The following is a 16,086-nucleotide window of genomic DNA, read 5'->3' as shown; positions in this document are numbered from 1 at the left end:
GGAGAGGGGGCTCCAAACCCTTGTAATCTCAGCACAGGGCCTGGCTCCTGGAAGCCCTCAACAGAAGCAGCTCTTATTATTACTCTTGGCTTTCGGTGGGTGGGGGGCGTTGGGTGGGGCCACCTTGCCTGTCAGCCCATTAACTCCGTGCTCGGCTCTGAGAGCCAGGGTCCTGTTTCTTACCCGGGGTCTCAGGGTACACCTCTCTCTCCCAATTTCTGAGTCTGCTCTTGTACCTCCATGTGGCGCTTGATCTAGGGAAGATGCATGTGGGAGCATGTGTGTGTGTGAACGAGATGAAAGGAAGTGGGTGGCTTCAGAGATGTCTCTTGTCCTGTGAAGAAGGCCAGGTGGAGAGCAGGGAAGGGTGTCCCAGAAAGGTCCTTCCCAGAACAGGGTCTGATCCTAGGTCTGGAATTTCCCCAGCCTCCGCCAGAGTGGGGAGCTTCAGGATCCCAATTTCTGAGTCAGTCACCTGGATGGAGGTGGGCTGCGTCAGGCTAACCTCTGTTTTTCTTTAAATTTATTTGTTTATTTATTTATTTACTTATTAATGGCTGTGTTGGGTCTTCGTTGCTGCGCACGGGCTTTCTCTAGTCGTGGCTAACGGGGGCTACTCTTCGTTGCGGTGCGCGGGCTTCTCATTGGGGTGGCTTCTCTTGTTGTGGAGCACGGGCTCTGGGGCGCACGGGCTTCAGTAGTTGTGGCACGTGGGCTCAGCAGTTGTGGCTCGCGGACTCTAGAGCGCAGGCTCAGTAGTTGCGGTGCACGGGCTTAGTTGCTCCGCGGCATGTGGGGTCTTCCCAGACAAGGGATGGAACCCATGTCCCCTGCATTGGCAGGTGGATTCTTAAGCACTTCACCACCAGGGATGTCCCCAGGCTAACCTCTTTTCCTGTCATCTACCTTCATAGTGGTGACCAGACCAGGGGTCTGTCCTCTTTCTGGGTCCTTGGCCCTCTACTGCCCCCACCCTGGTCCTGGGCAGGGATCCCAGATTCCAGCTTGTCCAACCCCACCTTTTGACAGATCAGGAAAGGGAAGCACAGAGAAAGGGAGTGACCTGCACAAGGTCACACAGTGAGTTTGTGGCAGGCCTGCCGTCTCTGGATGATGCTGGGGAAGGGAGCCAGAGGAGGCTCTCCTAGGGCCACCAGTTTGGAGGGGCCCCGGGAAGCCAGGGGTGCCCCCTCCCTCCTCTTTCCTGGGGTGTTGTCAGCTTGAGCACTGGCTACCCACCCCCATCCCCGTCCACGCACCAGGTGGAATTGTCTTAATGCAGCAAATTGTTCGTACACATGTAAGCAAATATCTCCTCAAATGATCTCTTATCACCAAACAGGCTGCGATGCTCACTGGCTGGAGGGCCGAGGTTGTCTTTCAATCCGCTGACGATGGGGAGGGGGCAGGGGAGGGGGGCTGGCTGACACCAAAATAAACCAGCTGAGCGGGGATGGTTGTCGCAAGGGGCAGAGCGAAGTTGTCAGGCGGCGAGAGCGTGTGCGGCGGCAGGACGATAATGTGGCATGACACTTCTGAAACGAGCGGCCCGTTGCCATGGTGAGCAGCCAGGAGGGACCGGCTCTCCCGAGGCTGAAATAAAACACGCTTTAAATGATGTTTGATTAGAATTTAGATCATGTAACCGAATACCTCAGTACTCCTCTTCCCTGTGCTTTTCTTCTTTTCTTCTCGATTCTCCCTTTCTCCCCTCCATCCCCTCCGCTCCCTACCAGGGGCAGACAGATGTATGCACACACTTGCACACACATGCCCTTCTCTCTCTCCTCTCCACAGTTGTTCTATGCCTTGGCTGGACCTTGTTTCAGAAAATCCAGCTCAGAGAAGGTGCCGGGGACTGCTTGGTGGGGTCACAGCGCTGGCCTCGGGGTCCTGGTTTGAGTCTCTGCTGTTCTGCTCTAATATCAGTAGCACTAAAACAATTCACAGGGTCTAAGCCTCTTGTTTGTGCCCCTCACAAAACTCTTCCAAATGAAAGCTCATATTTATGCTCACCACAGCCCTTCGCCTATTTGCCATCCTACTCATTTTATAGATGAGGAAGCTAAGGCTCAAAGAGGCCAAATGTCTTGTCCAAGATCACGCAGCTGGCGAGATGTGAATCCAGCACTGCCATGGGCTGCCCTTGGGGCTCTTGGGAGGAGCCTCTTTAGGAGGAAGTGAGCAGAGCCTGTTCTCCATCCTCCGGACTCTCAGACCTTGACTTGTGTAACTTGTTTTGAAGTCCTACTTTGCTCTTGGTCTGCTTGTGTGAACCACCCCAAGGATGGGCAGAGAGGCCCCGACTTGCTTCCAGAGGGCTTTGGGACACACTTTGTGATTTTCTGGCTACATGCTCCTGCTCTTTTGTTTGGTAATGGACATATATCTGTGGTGGTTTTTCCAGGGCATGCTGCCCAGGTGGGGAAGACAGCCAGTCCTGGGAACAGAGGGCACTGCTGCTGATTATCTGGAGTGGGTCACGGAGGGTAGGTTGGCATGTATGGCAGGGCAGGCAGGGGTGCTCCCGGAATCTCCACTGCTCTTGGCGCCCTGGATTTTCTTGGAGGCCCTGGGGAGGTTATCATCATCCTTCTTCTGTGTCAAAGGGACATGGCTTGACCCAGTGTCCGTCTTCCCCAGCAGACCAATGTCTCCAGATTGTCTCTCTCACCATCAGCCAGTCCATCCATGCATTCACTTAGCCATCACGTACTCGTTCAGCATCAGCTGTGCGCCGGGATGCTAACTGCAGAGGCAGCCCTGGTCTCTCCACCTTCACAGGTGTGGGGCTTTGTGGGCCAAGGGCAGGTGACCTGGAGTCAGACACCAAACACACACACACACACACACACACACACACACACACACACACACACACACACACACACACACACGGTCTCCTTCGGCGCAGAGTGTGAAGTGATCTGATGGAGGAGGAAGCAAAGTGCTCTGGGAACATCAAGGATGGGAGCCTCCCTGTGTAGGGTGGGGGCCAAGGAAGGCTTCTCAGAGGAGGTGATATATGAAGAAAGACAAGGACTTCTCCGAGTGCTCAGACACAAAGGACAGCCTGGGAGGAAAGCCCTCGATGTGCAAAGGCCCACCGTCCCCAGCAGATTGGAAGCTCCCTGGGTAGGTGGCGGGGGTCTGGGTCTCTCACATCAGACTCTAAGCTTTTGAAAGGCAGAGATTGAGCCCCTGGGCACCTCCCCCAAGATGGGGTTACCCTAAGGGTGTGGGAGTGTCTTCTATGTCTTTTACCTTTTCTCCAAATCAAAAGGAATTCATTTCTTTGAATATCCTGTTAGCTCTGAAAGTAGGGGCCCCTCCTTATATGTATAAGTGTCTGGCCTCCCTGGTGTCTGGCACAGGACCTGTTATACAAAAATGAGTCAACATTTGTTGAGTACTTACTGTGTACCCGGCATTGTGCTAAATGCTTTACACGTGATTCACTCCTTGACCAGCACTTGACCAGCAACAATTCCCTGGTTTTTCAAGGGCAGGAAAGAGCAAGCAGGGGGTTTGGCGAGGAGAGAAGCCATGGACCAGTGTCTGGGGTCCCCAAAGGGAAGAATGGAGGGTGAGAGGAGCACACAGGTCTGGACTATTTAGCCAGTCAAGGTTGGGAAAGGCCAGAGGAAGTGGGGCCACTGAGATTGACTGGCGTGGGGCAGGGGCGGGCAGGGGCTGGCAGGGGCAGCAAGAAATGCAGGCTGGGGGGCAGCTATCACTTAGAACCAGGTGTCTCTCTTCCCTCCCCCTCCCCTTGCCCATCCGGTCACTACCAGCATTTGAATCCAGCCCTTCACTTGCAGCCCCACAGCCCCTGCCCTTGGCCACCAGTATCCCTCGCTTGGACCTCTGCAGCCTTTCTCACTGGCTCCTCACCCCAGGCTCTCCTTCCCCCACCTTCCTCCACTGGCTACCTGTTAGCTGCCTATAACTTAAATTTGATTGCTTCATTCCTGTGACTCCTGTGTGCCAAAACCCTCATGGCTCCCCATGACCCAGGGGCTACAGCCCGGACCCCCCAGCCTGTTCTCAAGCCCCACCATGATGTGATCCCAGCCTGCCTTTCTGGCCTTGCCTCTCTCAACTTCTCCTATTCCAGATTGGTCAGTTCTTGATGCCCTTTCTTATATGCACCTGTGAAGACTCAGAGTGCCCTCTGCGAATGCCCTCTCTCATCCCCAAGTCAAGGCCGACTCATCTCTTTCTTTGTAGGCTCAGCACAAATGTTTCCCACTCTTGGACCCCTTCCCTGACCACTCCTTCCAGAAGGCATGTATCTTAGTCAGCTTAAGATGCCATAACAAAATACCATAGACTGGGTGGCTTAAACAACAGAAATGTATTGTGCACAGTTCTGGGAAGTCCAAGGTCAAGGCACTGGCTCATTTGGTTCCCTGGAGGGGGAACCTGGGTTTCCTGGCCTGCAGATGGCTGCTTTCTCTCTGGTGTCCTCACGTGGTGGACAGAGAGGGAGAGAGAGCTCTAGTCTCTCTTTCTCTTCTTGCAAGGGCACTAATCCCATCATGGGGGCCCCCTCCCTCATGATTTTGTTAAACCTAATTACCTCCCAAAGGCCTCAGCTCCAAATACCATCACATTGGGGGGTTAGAGCTTCAACAAATGAATTTGGGGGGAACAACGTTCAGCCTATAATAGCATGTCTGCTATATGCAGGTCAGATTTTCATGGTGTCTAATTGTTTCAGGTTATTTCCTCAATTTGACTGTAAGCTCCCTGAGCAGCAAATTTTGGATGGCAATAATTGTGTGTTGATATACCTGGTAATAATACCTACCTATTCTATTACAGGATCTGAAAAAAGTTTATACCCAAGGATTTCCGTCCCCAGTCTTTACCCTTCCTCTGCCCCCAAGTTTCTGTATTTGGCCCTTTTGAGCCTCTGTAGGCATAGTGGGTTGGAAAGAAAGTTGAAAGAAGCCCAGAAATCTTAGAATAATTTCCTTCAGAAAAGACAGAGTGTCGCTCCTGGCTGAAAAGTATAGAAGAGGATAAAAGGCAGAGGGGAGAGCAAGGAGAGCCAGGCACCTGCATCGGCTGGGTTTGGTGAGGGTTGTGGAGCCTGAGGCACCATGGCCGAGCTATGGGAGGGAGTGGGAGATGGGAAAAGAAGACTCAAGTAAGTGTCACTTTGTCTTATGAATGTACATGTCCTTTGAGATGCTTGGTAGGAACTGAAGCTGCATTTCCATGTGTTTTGCTGATGGACTGATGTTTTCTCTGGATGTAGCACCAATGGAGACTGGCCACAGGTGACCTAGTTAGGTGATTATGCTGTCATTTGGGCACTGCCTGCCCTGGGGTTAGGAGCTACATTTACCTGTACTGTTTCTAGTTCTCAAAGTAACACAGCAAGGTCGGTGCTAGGAATGCCACTTTACTGATGAGAAAACTAAGCTTCAGAGAATTTAGGGACATTGAGGGGAGAGAGAGAGGAGGAGAAGGGGTGAATATGGTCCTGACTCAGACCTGTAACCTTTGACCTCTAACCTCAGAGCTGTATCTTAGGATGGAGCCACCATGCCCATTAAGCTCCATGTTGGGGGAGATGTAGGAGGCTCATTAGGCTGGAAAATGATTCTATCAGTTCTGCTCTATCTACGGGGGTCAAAGGTGACCCAGGTCCAGGCCTCTCTAGCCTTCAGAGCCCAGATGACAGTGTGATTCACTAACCTGGGAAAGCAGTCCTATGAAGCCTGAAATGGGAGAGAATGGCAGGGACGGGGGTCCTGGGGGATGTGCAGAGAAAGGGCTTGGGGCAGCTGGAGTACTGACCAGGAGGCCTTGTGACCAAGGATGATCTCGATTGCACAGCTCACTGTCTCCCTGGGCTTCACCTGTTAGCACGTGGGGCCTCTTTGGTAAGGGGACAACCTTACAACTGAGAATAACTTTATTTGGGGGTAAAAGGTAGGGCTTGGTTCACTGCAATACAGGAGGAACACCCAGGGCTTGGAGGTCAGGAAACCTAGGTTCGAGGCCCCCACATTTGGTGCCAGGGGGTGCCTTAATTTTGCTGTGTGCCTGAGTTTCTCCACTGATAAGTTGTGGATGCAAGAGCCATGTTGCTCGTGTCACATGTGCCACAGAAGTGACGGTGATTGGAGAGGTCGAGTCCACTGTTCACTTGTGAGCTGGGTGAGGGTGGGGTCACAGTGACTCTTTAGTGAGATGAAGCCTGTGAGGACCAGCCCATCACAGGTTCACCCTTGGTGCTGACAGCCCCATGAGGCGGGGCGTCCATGGTGAGATCTCTGCAGGGACAGAAAGGGGCCCAGGCAGGGCTGGAATCTGTGGAAGGACAGAGCCGGAAGAGGGGTCCTGGCAGACAGGGCCTGCCACCCGTGCTTTTCAGGACCCCGTGGGAGAAAGAATTCTCCCCTCCTTTCTTTTCTTTTTCACATCTTTTTTGGAGTATAAATGCTTTACAATGTTGTGTTAGTTTCTGCTGTACAACAAAGTGAATCAGCTACATGTATACATACATCCCCATATCCCCGCCCTCTTGAGCCTCCCTCCCACCCTCCCTATCCCACCCCTCCAGGTCGTCACAAAACATCAACTTCATCTTCTTGTGCCGTGCGGCTGCTTCCCACTAGCTATCTATTTTACATTTGGTAGTGTACATATGTCAATGATACTTTCTCACTTCATCCCAGCTTCCTCTTCCCCCACTGTGCCCTCAAGTCCGTTCTCTACGTCTGCGTCTTTATTCATGCCCTGCCACTAGGTTCATCAGTACCGCTTTTTAAAATTCCATATATATGCGTTAGCATACGGTATTTGTTTTTCTCTTTCTGACTTACTTCACTCTGTATGACAGAAACGGAGCAGGACCCTATCCTACGGTCCTTGCCCCCCATGTCCTCAGCCTGCCTTTTGTCTGTGGAAAAACTTTAGCCAAAGAATACGTTTAATCAGAGAAGTGAGAAAATGCAGAAACAGAGGAGAACATCAAAGGAGACGAAATAATAATAGTTTACTCATTAAGCATAGACAGGGGCCTTTAGTTCCCCTCAAGGGCTATAGATAATATTCTGAGCCTATCCTGTAAGCTGTCTTATAGATACTGAAGCCCCCCACCAGGTGGAAGAAGTTAACTACATGATGACCAGGCTGTAGCCATGACATAAGCTGCCACAATTCCGAGAACTGGCCTCAAAGAAATGGGAACAAACCGCACCTGGAACTGAAGGTTAACTGTGCCTAAAACAATCAAGATGACACGGGTAGGACCACTGATGACCAACTTCAAGATGACTGTCAGAGCTGACTGCTGTTTCTGCATGTAGCCCCCTCCCTCTGTCTATAAAAGCTCTTGCCCCCTGATTGTCAGGGCGGGGGGTTGGCCTTTGGACAGGCATCCGCCCTCGTCCCCGGTTGCCAGCATCCAAAATAAAGCAAACTTTCCTTTCCACCAACCTGGCCTCTTTGTTGGCTTTTGAGCGGCAAGCAGCCGGACCCCACTTTTGGTTACACTCCTGTCAACCAACCTGGAGCCTAGCAATGAACACTCTGCCTCAGAACAACCCTATGTAGAGGGTACTGTTTTATTTAATTTATTTATTTATATTTGGCTGCGCCGGGTCTTAGGTGCGGCCCGTGGGATCTAGTTCCCTGAGCAGGGATCGATCCCAGGCCCCCTGCATTGGGATCGCGGAGTCTTAACCACTGGACCAGAGGGTCCCTAGGGTGCTGTTTTAATCCCCACTTTACAGATGCAGAAACCAGAGCAGTTAAGTGACCTTCCCACCGTCACAGAGCTTGTAAACGGTGGAGTAGTGACTCAGTCTTGGATGGTCCAGGGCTTGTACTGTGCTATCCTGTTGGGAACTAATCCTGAATCCTTTATGCTTCAGAGCACGACTCCTCAGCAAAAGGGACCTCGTTTGCCCCACATGCCAAGGTCCCCTCCCCATTCCCCAAACAGAAGACCTAGATTTGAGTCCCCTCTGGCAGCTGCTCCCTGCTTATGTGTTCTTGGGCAAGTTAGCTCATCTGTAGAATGGGTGGACACACATTTGTTGAGGATCTCTTATGTGCCACATTATTATTACTTTTTTTGGCCACACCACATGGCTTGCAGGATCTTAGTTCCCCGACTAGGGATCAAACCCGGACCCCGGCAGTGAAAGCACCGAGTCCTAACCACTGCACAGCCAGGGAATTCCCTCATGTGCCACATTTAATTTAAACCTCACTGCAACCTGAGATTGGCATTATTTCCTCCAATTAACAGCTGGGGAAGGTGAGGCACAGAGGGGTGAAGCAAATTCCCCAAGGAGCTGATATGGAGCTTAGTCTGTCTTATTCTGGAGCTTATGCTCTTTCCACTTCCCCTCATTGCTCAAGTTGTAATCCATAAAGCCTCAATTCCTGGGGGTGGGGGGGGCGGTTGATAAGTGTTAATGTGAAAAAAAAAATTCCGCGATCAACTCTGATTAGGGAAGGCTCTTTTCAAAAAGTTAAAGAGGTTATTTGCTGCAGGACTTTTCAGAGCCTTTATTTTTATTTTTTATTATTTTTTTTTTGTGGTACGCGGGCCTCTCACTGCTGTGGCCTCTCCCGTTGCGGAGCACAGGCTCCGGACGCGCAGGCTCAGCGGCCATGGCTCACGGGCCCAGCCGCTCCGCGGCATGTGGGATCTTCCCGGACCGGGACACGAACCCGCGTCCCCTGCATCGGCAGGCGGACTCCCAACCACTGCGCCACCAGGGAAGCCCTCAGAGCCTTTATTATGCTGGTGTGCCTTGGGGAGTTCCAAGAGAAGAGCAGAGTTAGTATTAACTTCTTTGCTGTGAAAAAGTTGGGGAGAATCTTGTGGGAGAAGCATTCCTTTGGGAAAAGCTGTGCCTCACCCCGCTGCTGCCCTGATAACAATAGTGACGGCAGTAGCAATAACAGTAACACGGTGAAAGAGATCATCACGGTCACGTTCGTTTTGCGTCCATTGCAATGATATGTTTCTGTGCATGATTTTTTTTTTTTTGCCTGAGCCTTGCGGCACATGGGTCTTAGTTCCCTGACCAGGGATCGACCCCGGGCCCCCTGCAGTACAGACGCGGAGTCTGAACCACTGGACCCTCAGGGAAGTCCCTGTGCACGATTTTTTGGAGCTTTTTTCTGCATTCTCCCACCCCCACCCCGCTGCTGATTTAAGCACCCTGATCCCTTCCTTGAGCTCAGGGCACTTCCAGCCCCCAGGGGCTCGCTGTTCCTGTGCCTGGTGCTCCTCTCTTACCTCCAAGCCTTTGCCTGGTGGTGCCCCTCAGGTTGCCCTCCCCTTCCTCCCGCTCCTCGCCTTGCTCCTGGGGAAAGTGAAGGAGGCTCGGAAAGGGGAAGCGATGTGTCCGGGGCATGTGGTGAGATGGGCACCCCGCGTCTCCTGCCCCTCTTCCACAGCCCACCTGCACAGGACACCCCTCTTCTGAGAAGCATCCCCGATGGACTCATCCCGGGGCCAACCACGAGCTATTCTGATTCTCCCTCAGTCCTTTCATACTTGGTCTATATTATGCACTGCAAAACGAAGTCAGGGCTGTCTTTGGTGTACCATATTTATTTTAAAAAACAGGGTTTGTTTAAAGTATAATTTATAAGCCATAAAATTTACCCATTATCATATTCGTTTTAAAATTTTTATTATCATTTTTTTTTTTTTTTACATAGAGAAAAGAGCACAAAGCAGTACAGGGAGTGATGAAGTTTTGCAAAGTAAAAACCCCTGTGTAATCAGCACCCATCTCCGAAGCAGAACATCTCCCGACCCGCAGAATCTCCCTGGTGCATCCTCCCCTCACCCCAAGGTGAACGCTCCTGACTTCCAATCCCACAGAGAGGTGTTTAAAAAATAAACTAACAATCTATCCCTTTCCTTTTTCCTTTTTCTTCTTCCCTCCTCCCTCCCTCCCTCTCCCCTTCCTTTATCCCCTCACTCCCTCCTTCCTTTCTTACTGGTTCCACTCCCATATTGTTTATTTGAGGTTTATAGTAAGAGGTGCAACAAGAGAGAAGGTAAATGTCTTAACACAGTGCCTTGGGGGGCAGTGTGAGGTGAGGGTCAAGTTGCTGAAAGACCTGACTCCAGACTGGCCACTGCCAGCTGTGAGGCCTGGGGCTTGTGACAGAACCTCTCTGTGCCTCAGTTTCCTTATCTGTGGAGTAATAATTCGACTGACTCCAAAGGGTGTCGGGAAGACTAAATAAGGTATTTTCACCTTATGCCTGCAAAGTGTTTAAGTGCACCTGTACCAGGAAGCCTTGGTAAAGGTCTGCCACATAACTACGTTTCTTCAAGACGGGACTTGTGGACAGGAGATGAGAATCACTGCCATTTGTTGAGTACCTACTGTGTGTTAGGGTTTTGCCTCTCATCGGCATGGCTGTCCTGCTAGGCGAGATTATTATCTCCATTTTATAGACGAGGAAATGAGGCCTGGAGAGGTAAATCCTGAAGACGTAAGTTGGTAAGTGTTGCACCTGGAGCTGGAACCCAAGGAGGGTGTGGCTTGAATGTCCTTGTTCCCAACCAGGGGGCCAGCCTTGTGCTAATGTCGCCCAGCTGTGAGCTGAGCACCGTCCTCTGGGGGGGATGTCCTTTGCTAAAGTCCTGTCCTCCCAGGGACTCAGTGCTGCCCCCCTTGATGAGCTGGGGAAATCCTCCTGGGGCAGGGGTGGGGCTCTGGGGAGGGGGATGAGTTGCCCCGGGCAGAGCGTGGAGGGGACCACCTGGCGGTAGAGGGTTCAGACTGCCCTGGGTGTGCGCAGCGCCTGGGCTTCCTGGAAGCACGACCTTCAGCCCAGGGAAGCTCTGGGGCCCTAGGCAGGGGTGGCCACTGGGGCATTGGAGAAGAACAGCCTGCACCCTGCTGAATCTCCTTGTAGGGCCCTGCCCTGCCCGTCAGGACTCATGGGGTGGGGTCGGAGGGCACAGAGCAGGGCCAGGCAGGTCAAGCAGGGGGGTGTCGGTGACTCCTTCAGCTGGGGCAGGACTGGGGTGGTGCGATTTGTCCCCCACCCCTGCTGAGTGCTCAGTAAACAGCGGGTCATAGATGGGGCGGATTCCTGCTATGTCCCCTCCAGCAGAGGGAGGGCTCAGCAAGCAGAGGCTGTGTCCTCTCCATCAGACTGGCTCCCCAGGCCAGTTCTGGGGCCCTGAGGCCTCCTTCCTGCCCATCTCCTAGAACCAGTGCCTTGTGGTGTGGCCTCGGAGTGGAGGGCAATAAGGGCACCCACCCCGCCCCCCGCTGGTGCCTCAGCCAGCCCCTCGCATCTCCGTGAGCCTCGAGGGAGTGCTGACATCCCCTGCCCTCTTGCTGGCCTCAACTGTCCCTACCCTGACCTCGGGGCTCGTTGGGGCCAGCCCGGACATCTGTATCCATCTTGCCCCAAACTCTGGAGATTCTGACAAATTTCCTTTCATTGCTTGCAGCCATGTTATTTAAAGTAATTAACCTTAATTTATAAATTTTTATATCAAACTGCCTTTTAACTTTTAGAACTACGGCAGCAGCTTATCCCTGGGCTGCTAATAGTTCTCCATTTAATCAAAATTCATCCATCAGGTTCCAGTGTTAAATCATCTTTTAATTGGGAGTTACATTCTGGTTAATAGTTTTATAATTCGCCTCCTCTAATAGTTTTTACCACAGGGATCGCTACTCCATTTTTCCTCACTCTATTATTGAGGGCGTGCGGTTCTGCGGGGACGGCTTCGCTGGGCCCCGCCTCTCTGGCCTCTGCTGGTCGTCGCCTCTTTTGTTCTTGGTGGTCTCATTAATTCCAGAGAAGAGTTCTCTCTCCTGCTCAATACTAGGGCAGAACTACCCTGCTCGTTTCCACGACCTTCGGAGCTGTGTCCAGCACCTGCTTCTCTCCAAGAAGAAGCCAGAGCAACAGAAAGGGAGAGAGAGAGAGATGGAGATGGAGAGATGGAGGGAAACACAGAGAGTGTGGGAGGAAGGAAGGTTCTGGAGGCCCGCAGGTCAGGGCCACAGCGGACGGGCAGCAGACTGGGCGAGAGAAGCACAGGAGTTTGGAGATGGATGCAGCCCCAGAACTGGCTCTTTCCTGACTCCTGGCCACCACCAACCAGCCATGCCCCTTCCACTCGGGAGTTTAAAGATGCAGGAAGGAAAGTGGCCCCGTCCGAGACCCAGAGTGGCCAGGCCTGGAGCATTCCTGGAGGTGGGCAGGGAAGTCCAGGCCACGTCGCATTCACTCAGGGCGGCTCCATCAAAATTGTCCCAGAGGAGCCAGCGGGCGTCCTGATGGGCAGGAGCGGGAGGGTGTAGAGACCGCAGGATCAGAAAGGGGGGAGAGGCCAGAGAGAGGGCGGTGGCAGAGAGTCAAGAGCAAGAAAAGAAAGGAGAGAAAAAGGGCAAGAAAGGAAGGCAGACGGACAGCGGAGGGGTAGAGAGGACGGGTTCCTCCTGTCAGGAGCCCTGGTCGGTGAGCAGACAAGCCTGTGTGGGCACATACACACACACACGTGTGCACACACATGCTCACACGAACCCACACGCTTGCACAGGCCTGAAACCAGACCTAGAGGCGCCTCGTGCAGGGCTGATGCTGGGCTGGGGGCCAGGCTCAGAGCCTGTGAGTGGGGATCTCTGAGAAGGCATCCAGGGGAGGCGGGCTGGCAAGGGTGAGGGAGGGGCTGGGGACCCAGGGCATGAGCTGAGGCTGCAGATGTGGGCTTCCATGGGGAAGGAGGACTTGGGGGCTGCCTCAACCCTGAAGTCATGTCCTGCTGAGCCTCCCTCCTCAACCCTCTCCAGTTGGTGACTTTTCATCTCAGTGGGTCTCAGCCCTGACTGCATGTTAGAGTCACCTGGGGAGTGTTTAAAATCCCAAGGCCCTGGCTCACCTCACACAATGTGGTGGTTTTAAAATATATCTACAAATTCTTTGATGGTTCTCCTTCCAAAGATGGAGTCAAATTCCCTTCCCTTAGAACGGGGGTCCCTTCTAACTTACAAACAAAAAAAGCAGAGTGACAATGTGTGATTTATGATGTTAGGGCATAAAAGGCACTGCGGTTTCCTTTTTGAACTCCCGTGGATCACATGGCCAGCTGCCATGTCACAAGGACACTTGAGCAGCCCTACAGAGAGGCCCATGTGATGAGAAACTGAGGCCTTCTGCCAATAGCCATGCGAAGGAGTCGTCTCAGCAGTAGAGCCTCCAGCCCCAGTCAAGCCTTCTGATGACGCAGCCCTGAGAGCCACCTGAACTACAGCCTCGTGAGAGATCCTGAGTCAGGACCACCTGGCTAAGTTGCTCCGAGATTCCTGACTCTCAGAAACCTTGTGAGAAAAGAAATGTTGTTTTAAGGTGCTACATGTTGGGGGGTAATTTGTTATGCAGCAATAGATAACTAATACACATTCATTCCATCAGCATCCCTGGGGGTGGGGCTGGACACAGGCATGTTTCAAAGCTCCCCAGGTGACACCAGTGTGCATCCAGGGTCGAGGATCACTGCCCTAAGGCCTTTGTGTGCTTGTGAGAGTATGTGTGCCCGTGACCTGGGTATGTGCACATGCCATGTGCATGTATATGGTGGGGGTGGGGGCACCATGACACATGCATTTGCCAGGATGTGTAAGTACAAGCATCCCCTCATGTGCATCCCTCTCGGAGTGGGTCAGTACATTTGGCCCAGGTACCTGTGTCAGGGCCTGGCTCAGGAAGGTCTGGAGCATGGAAAGAGCCTTGGAGGTTTTGTGGCCAGACCCTCATGGGTCATCCACCACTTCCTTTCTGTGAGCCCTCTCTGAGTCTCAGTTTCCTCATTTGTGAAATGGGGACACGCAGATCACCATTCTGCCCAGTGCTTCAAGGAGGTACTCTTGGAGCTGGCTGCATACCTCCTGGCCTGGTTTTAGCAATAGTTTGGTAGCACTGAGTCTTTTGCTCTAATGGCTCTTGGTGTGATGAGATCTGACGTGTAGCAGTGTAGACATGAAAACAATCAAGTGTGTGGCCCCCTCTGCAGGACGTGACCTGAAGGAGGGTCTGCCCTGGGGGACATCCCTGGGGATGGGGGTGGGGAGGGGGACAATATTAGTCATGGCTGGGTTAGGGTTTGGGGCTTGAGGCCAATAACTAGTCTTGCTCTCTAAATGCCAAGTGGTTCAGATGGGCAGGATGAGAACCGAGGTAAGCTGCTGGTTCCAGCTGAGTCTACACCCCTCTCGTCTGTGGGTCCTTGGCTGAGCCTCTTGTCCTTGCTTGGCCTCGGTTTCCTCATCTATGAAGTGGAACAGCAAACCATCTCCCACCTGTGCATGTGACATACTGCGGCTCCCCACCAGAGCCCCTGGCTGGGAGGTTGGGAGAGGGGGGATTCTGGGTGGGGGAAGCTCCTCTGGGCCTCTAATCACCTGCAGACAGAACTGATTCCCAGCCCTGGCTCTTCCTTACTGTTTGACCTTAGGGAAGCCACCGCCCCTCTCTGGGCCTTGGCCATCATCGGTAGGTAACAATGCCTGCCTCGTGCAGGTATGGAGAAAATGGACAAAGACGCTGCGTGGGGTGTCCCCTGCATGGTACTTGGCATCCAATAAAGGGCAAACTCGCTTGTCACAAGCTCCAGCCAAACTTTTTCAGGTGTAATGAGAAAACAACCAGATGTCTTCCATGGAAGGTGGCTTCTCATTTGCATGAGGAGGAGGGAGAAGTGGGGGAGAGGGGAGAGGAAAGCAGCATTTGTTGTGAGCCCACCAGGTGCCCCAGGGGCTCGGTGCTCAGACTGCCAGCCCGTTGTGGCATCTTAACCTGGCGACATTAAGGACACCTGATCCCACTTTACAGACAAGAAACTGAGGCTCAGGAAGTTCAAGGAATGTCCTTGCTCAGTGTCATATGGCTAAGGAGTGCAGAACCAGGCTGGAGCCCAGGTCCAGTGGCTGCAAAACCTGGGCTTTTCTGTGGGCACCTGAGGGCTGGGAGATGTCCAGGCCGTGGGCCCCACCTGCTCCCAATGGGGGCCGTTGACCTCATTCCTTGTTGCCTCCAGAGGCTGTCACCAGGTTAGGGGTGGGTGGCTGTAAATGATGGTGGAAAGGTCAGTGAGAGGTGCTCAGGACCGCCCTGAAACTTGAAGGATTTAGGTTAGACTTGTGGGAAGAGTGCAGATCCTGAGTGCCCAGGGTGGCAGATGCAGGGAGCCTGTGGGGACCTCCTCCCTGGGGTGCCCAGGCTCCCCTCACATGCAGTCAGTCCGAGCTTGGGAAGGGGGGCAAAGAGGAAGGGGCAGGGGCATTGTCAGGTTGACCTCTGCAAGGACGCACCAGCCTGTGTTTCGGTGGACGGGCCACAGCTGAGTCTGCTGGCGCAACTAGTTGGTCAAGTTCACAGCCTCCAAATATAAGAGCTTATATTCCAGCCCTCAGCACCTGTGAGCAGAGTGATCTTGGACAAACCACCTAACTCCCCGTGCCTCAGTTTCCTTATCTATAAAATGGGAAGAACAACCTGTGTCACGTGTGACCATTAAATGAGATAAACTCTGCACAGCATGTAGCCAGCTGCTGGGCGCATAGAAACCACGTGGTACGTGGTAATGACTGTTATCCATTGACTGAGAAGGCGTGAGGGAAACAGCACACTCCCTGAGTCTGCAGTCCTGCCTGGGTAGTGCTGAGTGGTCTGAATCCTACTTCTCCCTTTCTGTAAGATCTTGAAAAAAAGGTCCACCACATCTCTCTGGGCCTCAGTTTCTTTAATTGCCAGCTGGGAACCAAGTTCCTGACCTTCTCTGGGGACGGAGAGGCATCAGTGGCTAGAAGCGTATTGTAGATGCTCTGGGTGTGAGCAGAGCCCATCCCTCGTCTGACTCACAAGGGCCCCTTACAATAATTTTTGTCCTCACTCCCCCGTAACAAATTGAAAAAATATTTACTGAAACCCTCTGTGCCAGGCACTCTGCCTATGCTACCAAAGTTACTAGGAGCACTTGCTGGGTGCCAGCTCCCTGTTCTAAACACCACACAGCCATCTGTAACCTGTGGGCGTGGGAGACACTCACTCCCACTGTGCAGA

This window comes from Mesoplodon mirus (genome assembly GCF_964341445.2).
Source record: "Mesoplodon mirus genome assembly, chromosome: 18".
In the NCBI taxonomy this organism is placed as follows: domain Eukaryota; kingdom Metazoa; phylum Chordata; class Mammalia; order Artiodactyla; family Ziphiidae; genus Mesoplodon; species Mesoplodon mirus.
Note: the sequence above shows the minus strand (reverse complement) of the source record.